This window comes from Ovis aries, chromosome 4 (assembly GCF_016772045.2).
Source record: "Ovis aries strain OAR_USU_Benz2616 breed Rambouillet chromosome 4, ARS-UI_Ramb_v3.0, whole genome shotgun sequence".
Classification (NCBI taxonomy): Eukaryota; Metazoa; Chordata; class Mammalia; order Artiodactyla; family Bovidae; genus Ovis; species Ovis aries.
Genome location: NC_056057.1, coordinates 115,792,236 through 115,807,543, shown reverse-complemented (window position 1 = coordinate 115,807,543; position 15,308 = coordinate 115,792,236). Strand labels below are relative to the sequence as shown.

General features: G+C 44.8%; 1 protein-coding gene across 8 annotated transcripts in view; it reads left to right on the top strand.

Annotated features, from left to right (window-relative positions):
- Positions 1–15,308, top strand: part of PRKAG2 (protein kinase AMP-activated non-catalytic subunit gamma 2) — a 308,173-nt gene that overhangs the window by 211,986 nt on the left and 80,879 nt on the right. The window lies entirely within an intron of this gene.

Below are 15,308 nucleotides of genomic sequence, written 5' to 3'. Positions count from 1 at the left end.
CAAGTTTTGGCATGAAAGGATGGATGGCTATGTCATCAAATTAGGAAGGGGAAATAGATGTGGGGATGAAGGACAAGTTCCATCTGGGTCACTCTCTCTTTGATTCTTTTGGAACATCAAATAGAGTTGTCAGGGGCCTGGATATAGAGTCTGCGGTGGAGAAGGAGAGGTTAGAAAAATGATCCTCTTTGTTCACTTTATTCGCCATTTATTAAGTCAAAGGACTCAAGACTCTGAACACCTTTACCTGTGTAACTGCTGGTGCCAGGAAGAAAACACAGGGACTCTTCACCAGCACAGTTGTACAACAATGCATTGTAAGGACTGAGCATTCAATGGTGGAAAAATTACTGTACCTAATCATGCATTCTCAACGGGCTTGTCTTGATTTGCATTTAGATGGGAATTCCTTTAGCTCAGAACCAAGACTATCCCTAACTCACAATATTTAGAAAAGCATTAACTTTAGCTGGTAAAAGTACCTTTGGTACAACAGTAACACAAACCATAACACCAGTATTAATAGTGTGCCTTTAATGACTCAGTAGAAATTGGCTGCTGGAATGGTGGAAAGGTTTAGCACAAGCCTTCCTTGGCATCTCTCTGAGAACGGAGCGCCTGCCCAGTTAATGAATGACACCTAAATTCTGCAGCAGGCCTAGAGTAAACCTGTTTCAAGGGGGTGTGTGGTTTTTTTTGGCCGCTCCACGTGCATGGTGTGTGGGATCTTAGCTTCCTGACTAGGAATTGAACCCAGACCCCCTGCAGCGGAAGCACAGAGTCTTAACCACTGGACCGTCAGGGAAGTCCCTCCACTGTTTTCCATGAGGCTTCGCATGGAACTCTAAACCAGTGTTGTTTTGAGTCTGGAGTAAGAATAATATCTGCTCATCTTGAGCATGATGAAATCAGAGGATATTTTATTCAGAAAATGGGAAATTGAAGCAAGTAGTTCAATAAAAAGCCCTCCGAGGAACCGCAGAGGGTAAGGTTCAAATATGATTTCTACATCTGGTCCAATGCTTTCCTCTCCACAGGGTGTCTCAAAAGCAAGTTTAAAGCCCATTGCTTGTGATGTTTTCGTTCGCAAATTGGTAAGACTATTCAGTGATCTTAGTTTGGCCTGATTAAGCCATTCCATGCACTATCTTTGCTTTTAATTTTAAAAATTAGATGCATCTGGAGAATTACTCTCTTAAAATACCATTCCTCTAAGAAGAAGCGTTCTGGAAATTGTTGTATAACAAGATAAATGTACTTGACAGTACAAACTGTGAACTTAGAAATGGTTAAGGTAAATTTTATGTGTATTTTACCACAATTAGGATAATTTTGTATAAAATCATTCCTCTAATGATATAAAGAGAAGCATGAAGAAGAGAACAAAAGCTTCCCGTAGTCCTACCACTTTGAGACAGTTAAATGGTGGCGCAGCAGTCTTTGCTTGGCATGTGTTATTTCTTTACTCCTAGATATAAAAATAGACTGTGTAGCAACTTAGCTTTTCACTTCATATTATATTATATTATATTAATATTAATTAAAATTATGGTCAGGCCCCTGTCTTCGGTTGACATAGTTTGGTTGTTAGGATAATGACATTTTTAAAAGTCTCCTGCTTGTAAAACTTGGTGGTTACACAACATTTGTTGTTGTTCTCCAGTTGCTAAGTCACGTCTGACTCTTTGCAACCCCATGGACTGCAGCACGCCAGGCTTCCCTGTCCTTCACTATCTCCCAGAGTTTGCTCAGATTCATGTCCATTGAGTCGGTGATGCCACCCAGCCATCTCACCCTCTGTCGTCCCTTTGTCCTCCTGCCTTCAATCTTTCCCAGCATCAGGGTCTTTTCCAGTGGGTCGGCTCTTCGCATCAGGTGCCCAAAGTATTAGAGCTTCAGCTTCAGCATCAGTCCTTCTAATCAATATTCAGGGTTGATTTCCTTTGAGATGGACTGGTTTGATTTCCTTGGTACCCAAGGGACTCTCAAGCGTCTTCTCCAGAACCAGTTTGAAAGCATCAATTCTTCAGCACTCAGCCTTCTTTATGGTGCACCTCTCACATCCGTGCATGACTACTGGTACACAACATTAGCACACTTTATATTATTTGAATTATGAAGCACACTGCTGGGTCTGGTACAGTAAGCAGCAAATGTCACAGACAGCCTGGAGCATGTGTATAACACACCAAAGCCCTCAGACAGAGACTGTATTGATATTTGTATACAAAATAGTGCCATGTCAGTAAGTTACTAGCGATTAGACTTTTTTAAGACACTGAGTGCATGCGTGCTCACTCAGTCGTGTCTGACTCTTTGGTGACCCCATGGACTGTAGCCCGCCAGGCTCCTCTGTCCCTGGGATTTCCCAGGCGAGAATACTGGAGTGGGTTGCCATTTCCTTCTCCAGGGAATCTTCCCGACCCAGGGATCAAACCCAGGTCTCTTGCATCTCCTATGTTGGCAGGCAGATTCTTTACTACTGTGCCGCCTGGGAAGCCCCAAACACTGAGTATGTATGTACAATACTTCAGTGTCTGGAGGTCAGAAGAGTTTCGAGCTGTTTGCCTGCCTGAGACTCAGCGGCTAGTTTGAGGGTCAGGAGATCAGGGGGATGAAAGGAACACGTTTCTACCTTAAGATCTGTCCTCATTCCATGTTCCTGAGTCTGGCCTTCCACGTTTATGTCTAGCAATGAAGACTGGTTTTGGGGATCCCCAAATACCAGTTCATGTGTTTGTTACCCACACTTCATGGCCCTAGAATTGGATCACAATATCAATATGGTTTATCTTTTCAGGATGTAAGAATGAATTGCAGAGATAATTTCTCACTGGTTATGTTTAACGTGGTAGAACATAGCTGGTGGAAAATATCTACTTTTCCTAGGAGGCCCCTCCATGAGGTGGTATGCAGCACACCGAGCTGAGATAATCTAGGAAATGGTCTTCAAACCAGAGACCTGGTCTTAGTGGTTCAAGATCTTGTGCTGGGGGAAGGATGGGGGGAAGGGATGGGTATAGAGTTTGAGATGGACAGGTACACACTGCTATATTTAAAATGGATAACCAACAAGGACCTGCTGTGCAGCACAGGGAACTCTGTTCAATGTTAAGTGGCGGCCTGAATGGAAAAGGAGCTTGGGGGAGAATGGATACGTGCGTGCGTTTGTATAGCTGAGCCCCTTTGCTGTGCACCTGAAACTGTTACAACATTGTTAATCGGCTATACCCCAATCCAAAAGAAAAAGTATTTTTAAAAGACCCTGTACTCTTAGGCAGTCAGGACATGGTTCCACAGATGGGACTGTGTTCTCACTCTGCCTGTCCACTCGTTCATCTCACAAATGGGCGATTAAAGAAAATGTCTGTTTCCCACTTGGCCTAAACCATCGAGTGCATTCAGCTGTGTGCCTTAGATCTGCAAACACGGTCAGTGACCGTGCAGGGACCCCTGTGTTAAGGTATCCGAGTGATGCGAGAGGAAAGCCTTACCGTCAGCACAAATCCTCGTCCCCTGCCTTTTTATAAGGTGGTGAGAGCAAACATAAAGGCTTTTAGAGGCAGCAGCCGCAGGACTTAGCGTGTAGTCAGCATTTAGCTTGTCGGCCTGACTTAAATGGAAGGGTGTACACACCACAGCCTCCCCTGAACAAAGCAAAACCAGTTCAAATTTATTTTTCTGAGAAACAGAGGGAGGAGGCAGCAAGAGCAGTAGAGCAGGGACTATACTGCCTGAACAAAACAAACACAAATCATGAAAGAAGGTCTGTTCGGAACAAAATTAAAGGGAAAGAGCCTGCTTTAAATAAACCACCAAGACCAGCGTGAGAAGACCAACTTGTGCTATTTATAAATATGTTTGGTCGAGCTCATAGAATCAGGTCAGATTTTATTTCCATTCAAACAGCACTGGAGGGATTTCCCTGGTGGTCCAGTGGCTAAAGAATCCCCCTTCTGATGCAACAGACCCGGGTTCCATCCGCCACAACACCCGAGCCTGGGCGCCACAACGAGAGAGTCCTTGTATCACAACAAAAGACCCTGCATGATGCAACAGAGATCTCTTGTGCCATAACTAAGATCCAAGACAGCCAAATAAGTAAATATTTAAAAAAAAAAAAAAAAAAAAACAGCACCGTAACAGGTTGGCTTGGACCCAGGTTGCTTGCTGGGTCACCAAGTCCCTTCACTACTTGAGCCAAAAGTCAAGCAGAGCCTTCATGCAGTTCATTGTGGAACCAGGAATTCTTTAACCATCCATCCCTTCTCGTTCTCTTCCCCTCCAGTCTTACTGAATTAAATTCTGATTGACTTAGATCAGTAGCACGCATAAGGAGATTCTGTGTCTTATTTCCAGCTTGGTCCTTTAATATAGAAGGGCAGCAGTCGAAATAATATAAACCAGCTCCTTTTTTCGTCTACACCAGAAAAGATATTGATGGAATGATCAGAGCAATGTTCTAGATGTTTAGTGATGCTAGCTGTAGGTTAGTTAAAAGCATCTTTCTCAGGGAATTCTCTGGCGATCCAGTGGACTCCGCAGTCTCACTGCCCAGGTTTGATCCTTGATTGGGAAACTAAAATCCCACAAGCTGAGTGGTATGGCCAAAAATATTTTTAAATAAAAATAAATTAAAAAAAAAACATCACATGTTCCTCATTGACGCTCTCCAAGACACTGGCATGCCTTTACTCAGATCCTTATAAATGGGTCTGGTCTTTCAAAGATTTCTGCTCAGCTAAATATATTGTTGGCCTAAGGATACTTGCATAAGAAATAAACTTTTTCTCATTGACATGTATTAATAGCATATTTTGTGTTGTCCTCTGTTTTAATTTTTTTAGTTTTTTTTTTTAATATTGATATATTTGGCTGTACCAGGCCTTGGTTGGGGCATGCGTGCTCTTTTAACCGCAGCATGTGGGGTCTTCAGCTGCTGCATGTGGGATCTAGTTCCCTGACCAGGGGTTGAACCTGGGGCCCCCTGCACTGGGACCACACAGTCTTAGCCACCAGACCACCAGAGAAGGCCCTGTCCTCTGTTTAAAACTGCTAGTTAGTTCCAGTCTTTCTTGATTCATCAGACAACACATCATTTATATTTCTCTGTGGTCATGCTAAACAATGATGTACTTATCATTTTTTAAACTTAACCACAAAAATGAAGCACAAGAGAGTATTACCAAGATTATAGGTTTAGCCTAAGTTTTCAGTCATTATAGTTTATTCACTGAAGATAAAAAATCCCAGGATTTAAAAAGCAGGTAATCATTGGCAGGTTGCTGTTAACCAGATTTATAAAGTTGGATTTGTCTGTTGGACCATATCACAGAGAACCAGCGGGCTGTGTTTTAATCAAATGTGGGTAATATGTTGAGACGGTCTGATGACGTGAAGTGTAGGTTGTATGGGGATGTGGTAGTCATTCCTCAAGTTCTTGTTAAATGCTGGTGTCAATGCCTTACATGTAGTTAACATGCATATTCCTTGCAGCCCTCTGAGGTAGGTAGGTACAGTTATGAGTCCCATTTTACAGATGGGGACACTGAGGCACTGATGGCTACATGGTTGTGGGACCCACGCAGTGACACAGGAAAGAGTCGCTCAGTTGTGTCCAGCTCTTTGTGACCCCATAAACAGAAGCCTGCCTGGCTCCTCTGTCCATGGGATTCTCCAGGCAAGAATACTGGAGTGTGTTGCCATGCCCTTCTCCAGGGGGTCTCCCCACCCAGGGATCGAACCCAGGTCTCCTGCACTGCAGGCCGATTCTCTGCCGTCTGAGCCCCCAGGATACGGGGCCCTTGCTCAGAAGGGCCCACTCCCGGTGCAGCGCTCTGCGGTGTCACCTTGAAATGCTTGATTCCGGTTGTGCCCTGGGCCGGGCAAACAGTGCAGCCAGTGCTGGAGTTGAAACCGTGTTCACGTGCGAGAGCCAGGCTTAGGCTCCAGGGTCCGCTCCGGAACTTACCCTCCTGGCTCAGGCTAGCCCGCCTCTCGGGGGACGTAGTGTCCGGCAGAGGCTGTCTGGGTGTCTTCTCCACTCTGCACCCCAGCAGTTCTCCGTGGAGCATGTGAGGGCACAGCCATGGGCACTGAGGGCTTCCAGATGGCGAACGCCTCCCGGGAAGAATCAGCGGGTTGTCTTATCCTCATGGGGCTGATTCCTTCCCGTGGCAAGTCAAGGGTGCACCGAGATGGGGCCTCCAGCTTTGAGCCCTTGACGAGCATAAAACTACAGCTGTTCTTTTCCAAAGAAAGCCCCAGGACACAGCACATAAGGAGAGAAATAAAACATCATGGCCTGTTCACCTGTTTCCTGAGTAATGCCTACAATTTGGGTGGCTCTCCTGAGGTTAAATGTGGGAACAATTCCCTTTTCAAGAGTGGATCAACAGCAGTAACACAGCCCGTGTCTCTGAGCTCCCCCGCCCACCACCACCACCACTGATTTTTCTCAGTTCTCTGTCTATCAGACCAAGGGCAGGGAGAGTTTGGGGGAGAAGCGATGAGGCACAGCGGGCACCCCCTTCACGCTGCAGATCCGGGAGTGGGTTCCTCTTGGCTCACCTGTGGATCATCCTTCTGCTTGAAAACCTAAGATGCTGTGTGTGCCCTCATGTTCTCAGTGGCGGTCATGGTGGAGCCGTCCTTTCCTCTGCCCTCTCCCAAGCCCGTGTTACCGTGTCTGCAAAGAGCCTTTCCCAGCACCCAGAAGGCACGAGCTTTGACGGATCAAGTTTAGGGAAGGAAGAACTGGGCAAAAAGGTTCTGAGCTGCTGAGGATAATGAAGCTTTTTTTTTTTTTAATTGTGTAAATTATTGTTTCAGTTCAGTTCAGTCCAGTCACTCAGTCATGTCCAACTCTTTGCGACCCCATGAATCGCAGCACGCCAGGCCTCCCTGTCCATCACCATCTATTAAAAAAAACTTTGAACAGTATTTAGGACCACTGAAGGAGAGCAATGCTAATCAAAACTTAATTTTCAACTGGCATGCTTCTTTTACATATATAATTTTTACTGGAGTATAGTTGCCTTACAATGCTGTGTTAGTTTTTGCTGAACAGTGTAGTGGATCAGTTATAGGCATACATATATCCCCTCTTGTTTAGGTTTCCTTCCCATTCAGGCCACCACAGAACATTGAGCCGAGTTCCCTGTGCCATACAGGAGGTTCTCATTAGTCGTCTATTTTATATACAGTATCAATAGTGTATATATGTCCACTCCAGTCTCCCAGTTCATTCCATCAGCCCCCTTTCCCCTCGTGGTGTCCATGCTTAGTTCTCTATGTCTGTGTCTCTATGTCTGGTTTGCGGAAATTTGTGCCACTTTTCTAGAGTCATAAACTGAACAGTATACGAAGACCAGGCCACCCAGGCACCAAAGAGGCTCTGGCAAAGGCCTCGATAAGTAAGCTTGCAACTCCCTGAAGCTCTTGAATGACATTTACAGCCAAGCTGCTCGTCTTTTGTGACCCACTCCGCTTTCCTTTATTGGCTTTCTTTCACTTCCATAAAGCCTTCGTGGTGGTATTTAAAGCCTTCTTCTGATGAATCCTCCTAGTTTTAATTATCACCCTTCTTGAAAAACTTGCCTTCAGCTGAAACAGGGGGCCTGGGGATTCTGGCCAAAAGACTCAGGGACCTCTGAAGGCAAGGGTGTGAATTTGTTTGAAAGTTACCATACAGACATCTCCAATTGTCACCCTCACGAGAAGATAAGTCTGCTTTCTGAATGCCTGCCCAGGAGTACAGGCTCTGAAAACAGAAATTAAGTAAAAGCCTATACACAGACTGGTGAGCTCCCCCCAAGCCGCCAACCTAGCTCTTGAGAGGATCCCTATTAGATATGAATCCAAGGAAAACCAGACTTGGAGGAAACTCTCAGCTGGGAAAGACAAAGACAAAAGGCAAACAGAATAAAAGGAACTTGGACAAAGCAATTAAAGGGAGGAAAAGGCACTACGGCCATGAAGCAAGATCAGGATGCTATAAAAAAAAAAAGGGAGGGGTTGTATTCCATGATCAAGAGTCCTAGGAAAATAAAAATATGCAGATAGATATGCATGGATATTGATATGGGCTTCCTTGGTGGTCAGATAGTAAAGAATCTGCCTACAGTGCAGGAGACCCAGGTTTGATACCTGCACTGGAAGATAAAGTTGAGCACATCTCCCCGAAAGTAGACAAAAGGCAGACATTAAAAATTATTTTATAAAAAAGAAAATGAGAGCATCTGTCCAGGAGGTTCAACCTCTAAACACTCGCCCAGAGAGGAAGAACCAGGGAGATCGGAAGAGAATCAGAGGAGAAAAAGGTCCTCGCCCATGAGGAAAGAGCCCTACTTTCCAGACTAATGCCCAATACAAAAAGAAACAAAACAGAAGGGGGAAAGGAGGGAAAAGAAAGAAGACCTACACTAAGACGCAGCATCATGAAATTTCAGAAACAACAGGGACGAAGACAGGGTAAACCTTCCAGAAAGGAGGTGCAACAAAGTTTCAGTTCAGTTCAGTCGCTCAGTCATGTCCGACTCTTTACCACCCCATGGACTGCAGCACGCCAAGCTTCCCTGTCCATCACCAACTCCTGGAGCTTGCTCAAACTCATGTCCATTGAGTCGGTGATGCCATCCAGCCATCTCATCCTCTGTCGTCCCCTTCTCCTCCCGCCTTCAGTCTTCCCCAGCATCAGGGTCTTTCCCAGTGAGTCAGTTCTTTGCATCAAGTGGCCAAAGTATTGGGAGTTTCAGCTTCAGCATCAGTCCTTCCAGCGAAAAGGAGAACAAAATTTAGTTTAAAAAAACTGGAATCGTGACTCAGAATGGTTTTAGAGTTAAGAACAGCAGAAGCTAGCAGGCAATGGGGTGGTACTTTCAAAATGGAGGTGAAATGATTGCAAATTTGGTAATTTGGCAGGGCATCCAGTTGGAAGCCATCATTAGACATCCAGGTTCCCCCAGAATTGCCTCCGCATGTGCCTTTCCTCAGAAAGATACTGCAGCATCTGGTCCTCATATGCGCATGCGTGTGCAGTTGTTCAGTCACGTCTGACTCTCTGCAACCGCATGGACTGTAGCCCGCCAGGCTCCTCTGTCCATGGGATTAACTAGGCAAGAGTACTGGAGTGGGTAGCCATTTCCTACTCCAGGGGATCTATCATCCTTATCAGGTGTAAATTAAGACCCAGACATTAGGAAAGATGCCCAGGCTGATGGGGAAGGGAAGTTGCTACGGGACCACCATGTGGAGATTTTGACAGGGACCTAGAGGGCGTGGGAAGATGCCTCCAAGAAAAGAGCAAAACCCACAGATCACCTAAACGTGTCTGATCACATTAGTAGCCTGAGGTTACGGAGCCTGGTCATATTGGTGGGTGAGAGTAGCTAAATTATGCATGTTCTGTTAATTATCCAGAACTCTTTTTGTAACGACCATTTTGAAACTGAACGTGATTCAAACTATAGCAGTCAACACTAAAATAGCTAAAAATGCTTTACAGTATAAATATACGTGTATGTTGAAAAGCTGGAGAAGGAACTCGCAGCCCACTCCAGTATTCTTGCCTGGAAAATCCCATGGACAGAGAAACCTGGCTGGCTACAATCCATGGGGTCTCAAAGAGTTGGACACGACTGAGCGACTAACACACACACGTGTGTTAAAAAGCATTTAGGCAAAAACGTATCATTTTACTTTTCTACAAGCAAATTTCTAACATTAAAAAATGGTAGGGACTTCCTTGGTGATCCAGCAGTTAAAGAATCTGCCTAGCAATGCAGGGGACATGGGTTTGATCCCTAGTCGGGAAACTAAGATCCCATATGTTTCAGAGCAGCCAAGGCAGTATACCATGACTATGAGACCGTGTGGTCTGGAGCCTGCGTGTCACAAGTAGAGAGTCTGTGCACCATGAAAGAGCCTGCATGATGCTGCGAAGTTCCCACGTGCCCGCAGCTAAGCTCCAACACAGCCAAGTAAATAAACAAATTAATATCTTTTGAAAAAAGAATTTTAAAAACGATGAATGACATGACTGGGATAAAGAGAACAGGACTTCTTGGTTTACAAAAGGCAATGTAAATTTGGAGGGTTTGTTTTTTTTTTTTTTGCTTTTTAAATTGAAATATAGTTGATTTACTATATTAGTTTTGGATGTACAATGTAGTGATTCAGTATTTTTCAGTTTATACTCCATTAAATGTTATTACAAGATAATGGCTATAATTCCCTGTGCTATACAATAAAGAATCCACCTGCAGTGTAAGAAACTCAGGTTCAGCCCTGAGTCAGGCAGATCAGGAGGAGAAAATGGAAACCCACTCCAGAAATGCCTGCCCCCCAAATTCAAGGTCATTAACCCCAGAGGGGAGAAGGCGATGGCACCCCACTCCAGTACTCTTGCCTAGAAAATCCCATGGACAGCGGAGCCTGGTAGGCTGCAGTCCATGGAGTTGCGAAGAGTCGGACACGACTGAGCGACTTCCCTTTCACTTTTCACTTTCTCGCATTGGAGAAGGAAATGGCAACCCACTCCAGTATTCTTGCCTGGAGAATCCCAGGGATGGGGGAGCCTGGTGGGCTGCCGTCTGTGGGGTTGCACAGAGTCGGACACGACTGAAGCAACTTAGCAGCAGCAACCCCAGAGGAGAGGATGAAAGGACGTTTTAACTTGTGCAAGTTGGTAAGTTGTTTCTGAGCTTTTGGGTTTTGCTCCCTTGCAGTTCAGCCATTTTCAACCTTGTTGGTCTCAGGACCCCTTTATACTCATGATTATTGAGGCCCCCAAGGGTTTATTTTTCATGAGCTTCATCTACTGATTCTTACCATATTAAAAATTAAAGCTGAGCAATTTTAGTTATTAATTTACCAAAAAAAGATCAATAGTAAACTTGTTACGTATTATCATAAATTTTTGTTAATTTTTAAAATAATTTTATTTCTTTCTTTGCGGCTGTGCTGGGTCTTCATTGCTGCACAGGCTTTTCTGTCGCTGTGCTGAGCAGGGGCTACTCTCCGGCTGCAGTACGCGGGTTTGTGGTTGGCGTGGCTTCTCTTGTTGCAGAGCGCGGGCCCTGGAGTGCGCAAGCTTCAGCAGTTGCTGCAGGTGGGCTCAGGAGCTGCGGCTCCCAGGCTATGCGGCACAGGCTATTCATAGTTCTGGAGCATGGACTTAGTTGCTCTGCAACACGTGGGATCATCCCAGATCAGGGGTCAAACCCATGTCTCCTGCACTGGCAAGTGGATTCTCTACCACTGAGCCAGCAGGGAAGCCCCTCATAAATACATTTTTAATTAAAAAAAAATAGAAGGTGGCTTTGCTTTACATTATTGTGAATCTGTAATGTCTGGTTCAGAGACAGTGGGAGTCCCATACCTGCTTCTGCATCCATGCTACTGCCATGTATTGTTTTGGTGGAAGTACACAGGAAAAATCCAGCCTCACACAGATACATAGTCGGAAAAGAGAGGAGCATTTTTTCTTTATTTATTTATTTGGCTGCTCCGGGTCTTAGTTGTGGCACGCGAACTCGTACTGGTGGCATGTGGGATCACTTCCTGACCCGGGAGCGAACCCAGTCCCCTGCATTGGGAGAACAGAGTGTTAGCCCTGGACCAGCAGGGACGTCTGAGAGGAGGAAACTGTTAGTAGTCTTCTTGACAAGTAGTCATTCCTTAAAAGTTAGTTACAATGTGAAATCGGAAACCATATTAATGAATTTTCATCGTCTATTTCATAGAATCTGTTCTATCACATTAAAATCTGCCCTTCTGTCTTGCACCTTGAGTGAATCTTTAACTCATGAATGATTCTGTAACATCATTCGTTGGTCATTTGGAAAATATCAGGTCAATGATTTATGCAGGTCATCCAAATGTTGGCATGTTTCACTCCACAATACCCAAAAAAGCAAAATCGCATTTGTTAATGACACCACCCGTCTTCCCCAGAAGACTTCCCCCTAAGTGGTGAGAAGCTGTCAAGCTGATTGTGGCAGATAGAGCTTCTCCAGAATGCCCATTTTTCACCTGATAACTCAAATGTGTCTTCAGCAACAAGTCCCGTCAGTTGTTTTCCTTGAAGCGACAGACTCACCTCATTCGGTTTGGACAAAACATCTTCCAGACATCCGAGTCTGAGAAATCACGGTTTTTTGGGTTTTCAGTGTTTTATTTTAAAAGGCAGCTCAGTCCCACCAGAGCCTTTGCTCGAGAGCACTACCATATGCGGCGTGTGACAGAAGTGTTCTGTGTGTACTTCTTGTTTCATCACTCAGAATATCAAGAAGACATGTACTCGAGGGTCGAGAGTTCATCAGAATACACTTTGCTGCACCAGCAAGGACGTTCTAAGGAGAAAAGGCTTTTGCCCTGGAGCGGAAGTTGGGTTAACTTTGCTACTGCCTTGCTGTGGGCTCGGGGGCTAGGGTCTCCCGGTGACTGACGGGAGGGGGCACACAGAGATAGAGGAAAATCACACGATGCCCCAGGGTTACCGTGAGACGATGTGTCCTTGCGGGCTCTCTGAAAAGACTGCTTGACCCTCAGGAGTCCTCTGACCACACTTTAAGACGGTTGTAGGCTCTGCTGTAATCCACGGGTCCCTAGGATGGCTAAACGACAGACTGCTGAGCCTCAGACGGTTTATGAGCATAACCTCATCCCCAATTCTGGTCCCAATCTTAACACACAAACCATCCCCTAGAGAGAATGTTCTCTCAACCACCCACTTCCCAGCAGGAAAATAGTGAACCATTACCACTCTCAAGTTCTTGATGTTCAGGGAAAAAGTAGAAGTACCAAGTAGTCATTATTCTTTACTAGTGTCTGTCTGTCTGTCTGTCTGCATTTCCTCCCAGATATGCAGATCTAGCTACCTGAATATACCTTTGAAAAGCACCAACTAGCATCTCAAGGCAGTTTGGTGTGCACTAGGTTTTCTGTGGGCTTCCCTGGGGGCTCAGATGGTAGAGAATCCTCCTGCAATGCAGGAGACCCGGGGTCAGTGTCTGGGTTGGGAAGATCCCCTGGAGGAGGGAATGGCAGCCCATTCCAGGATTCTTGCCTGGAGAATCTCATGGACAGAGGAGCCTGGTGGCTACAGTCCACGGGGTCGCAAAGAGTCGGACACAACTGAGTGACTAACACTTTCAATTTTACTTTCTTTTTAGGGTTTCTGTATTACTTCTACTGTATTACTTTCAACTTAGAAATGAATGAGTTGAAAGCATTTTCCCCCTAGTTCTTCCCAACACTGTGCACTTTTCTCTTAGGTGGAAGGAAATTTGACCGTTGTTCAATTCAGTTCAGTTCAGTCGCTCAGTCGTGTCCAACTCCTTGCGACCCCATGGACTGCAGCATGCCAGGCCTCCCTGTCCATCACCAACTCCCGGAGTTTACTCAAACTCATGTTCATTGAGTTGGTCATGCCATCCAACCATTTCATCCTCTGTCGTCCCCTTCTCCTCTCGCCTTCAATCTTTCCCAGCATCAGGGTCTTTCCAAATGAGTCAGTTCTTAACATCTGGTGGCCAAAGTATGGAGTTTCAGCTTCAATATCAGTCCTTCCAATGAACCCCCAGGACTGATCTCCCTTAGGATGGACTGGTTGGATCTGCTTGCAGTCCAAGGGACTCTCAAGAGTCTTCAACACCACAGTTCAAAAGCATCAATTCTTCGGCGCTCAGCTTTCTTTATATAGTCCAACTCTCACATCCATACATGACTACTGGAAAAACCATAACTTTAACTAAATGGACCTTTGTTGGCAAAGTAATGTCTCTGCTTTTTAATATGATGTCTAGGTTGGTCATAACTTTCCTTCCAAGGAGTAAGCGTCTTTTAATTTCATGGCTGCAGTCACCATCTGCAGTGATTTTGGAGCCCCCCAAAATAAAATCTGCCACTGTTTCCATTGTTTCCCCATCTATTTCCCATGAAGTGATGGGACCAGATGCCATGATCTTAGTTTCATGAATGTTGAGTTTTAAACCAGCTTTTTCACTCTCCTCTTTCACTTTCATCAAGAGGCTCTTTAGTTCTTCGCTTTCTGCCATAATGGTGGTGTCATCTGCATATCTGAGGTTATTGATATTTCTCCCGGCAGTCTTGATTCCAGCCTGTGTTTCTTCCAGTCCAGCGTTTCTCATGATGTACTTTGCACAGAAGTTAAATAAGCAGAGTGACAATATACAGCCTTGATGTACTCCTTTTCCTATTTGAAACCAGTCTGTTGTTCCATGTCCAGTTCTAACTGTTGCTTCCTGACCTGCATATAGGTTTCTCAAGAGGCAGGTTAGGTGGTCTGGTATTCCCATCTCTTTCAGAATTTTCCAGAGTTTATTGTGATCCACACAGTCGAAGGCTTTGGCATAGTCAATAAAACAGAAGTAGATGTTTTTCTGTAACTCTTTTGCTTTTTTGATGATCTAAGAAAGCAATGTTGGCAATTTGATCTCTGGTTCCTTTGCCTTTTCTAAATATAGCTTGAACATCTGGAAGTTCATGGTTCACATACTGTGAACTGGCTTGGAGAATTCTGAGCATCACTTTATTAGAATATGAGATGAGTGCAATTGTGCGGTAGTTTGAGCATTCTTTGGCATTGCCTTTCTTTGGAATTGGAATGAAAACTGACCTTTTCCAGTCCTGTGGCCACTGCTGAGTTTTCCACATTTGCTGGCATATTGAGTGCAGCACTTTCACAGCATCCTATTTCAGGATTTGAAATAGCTCAACTGGAATTCCATCACCTCCACTAGCTTTGTTCGTAGTGATGCTTTCTAAGGCCCACTTGACTTCTCATTCCAGGATGTCTGGCTCTAGGTGAGTGATCACACCATCGTGATTATCTGGGTCATGAAGATCTTTTTTGTATAGTTCTTCTGAGTATTCTTGCCACTTCTTCTGAATATCTTCTGCTTCTGCTCTGTCCATACCATTTCTGTCCTTTATCGAGCCCATCTTTGCATGAAATGTTCCCTTGGTATCTCTAATTTTCTTGAAGAGATCTCTAGTCTTTCCCATTCTGTTGTTTTCTTCTATTTCTTTGCATTGATCACTGAGGAAGGCTTTCTTATCTCTCCTTGCTATTCTTTGGAACTCTGCATTCAAATGGGTATATATTTCCTGTTCTCCTTTGCCTTTCACTTCTCTTCTTTTCACAGCTATTTGTAAGGCCTCCTCAGGTAGCCATTTTGCCTTTTTACATATCTTTTTGGGGGGTATGGTCTTGATCACTGCCTCCTGTACAATGTCATGAACCTTCATCCATAGTTCTTCAGGCACTCTGTATATCAGATCTA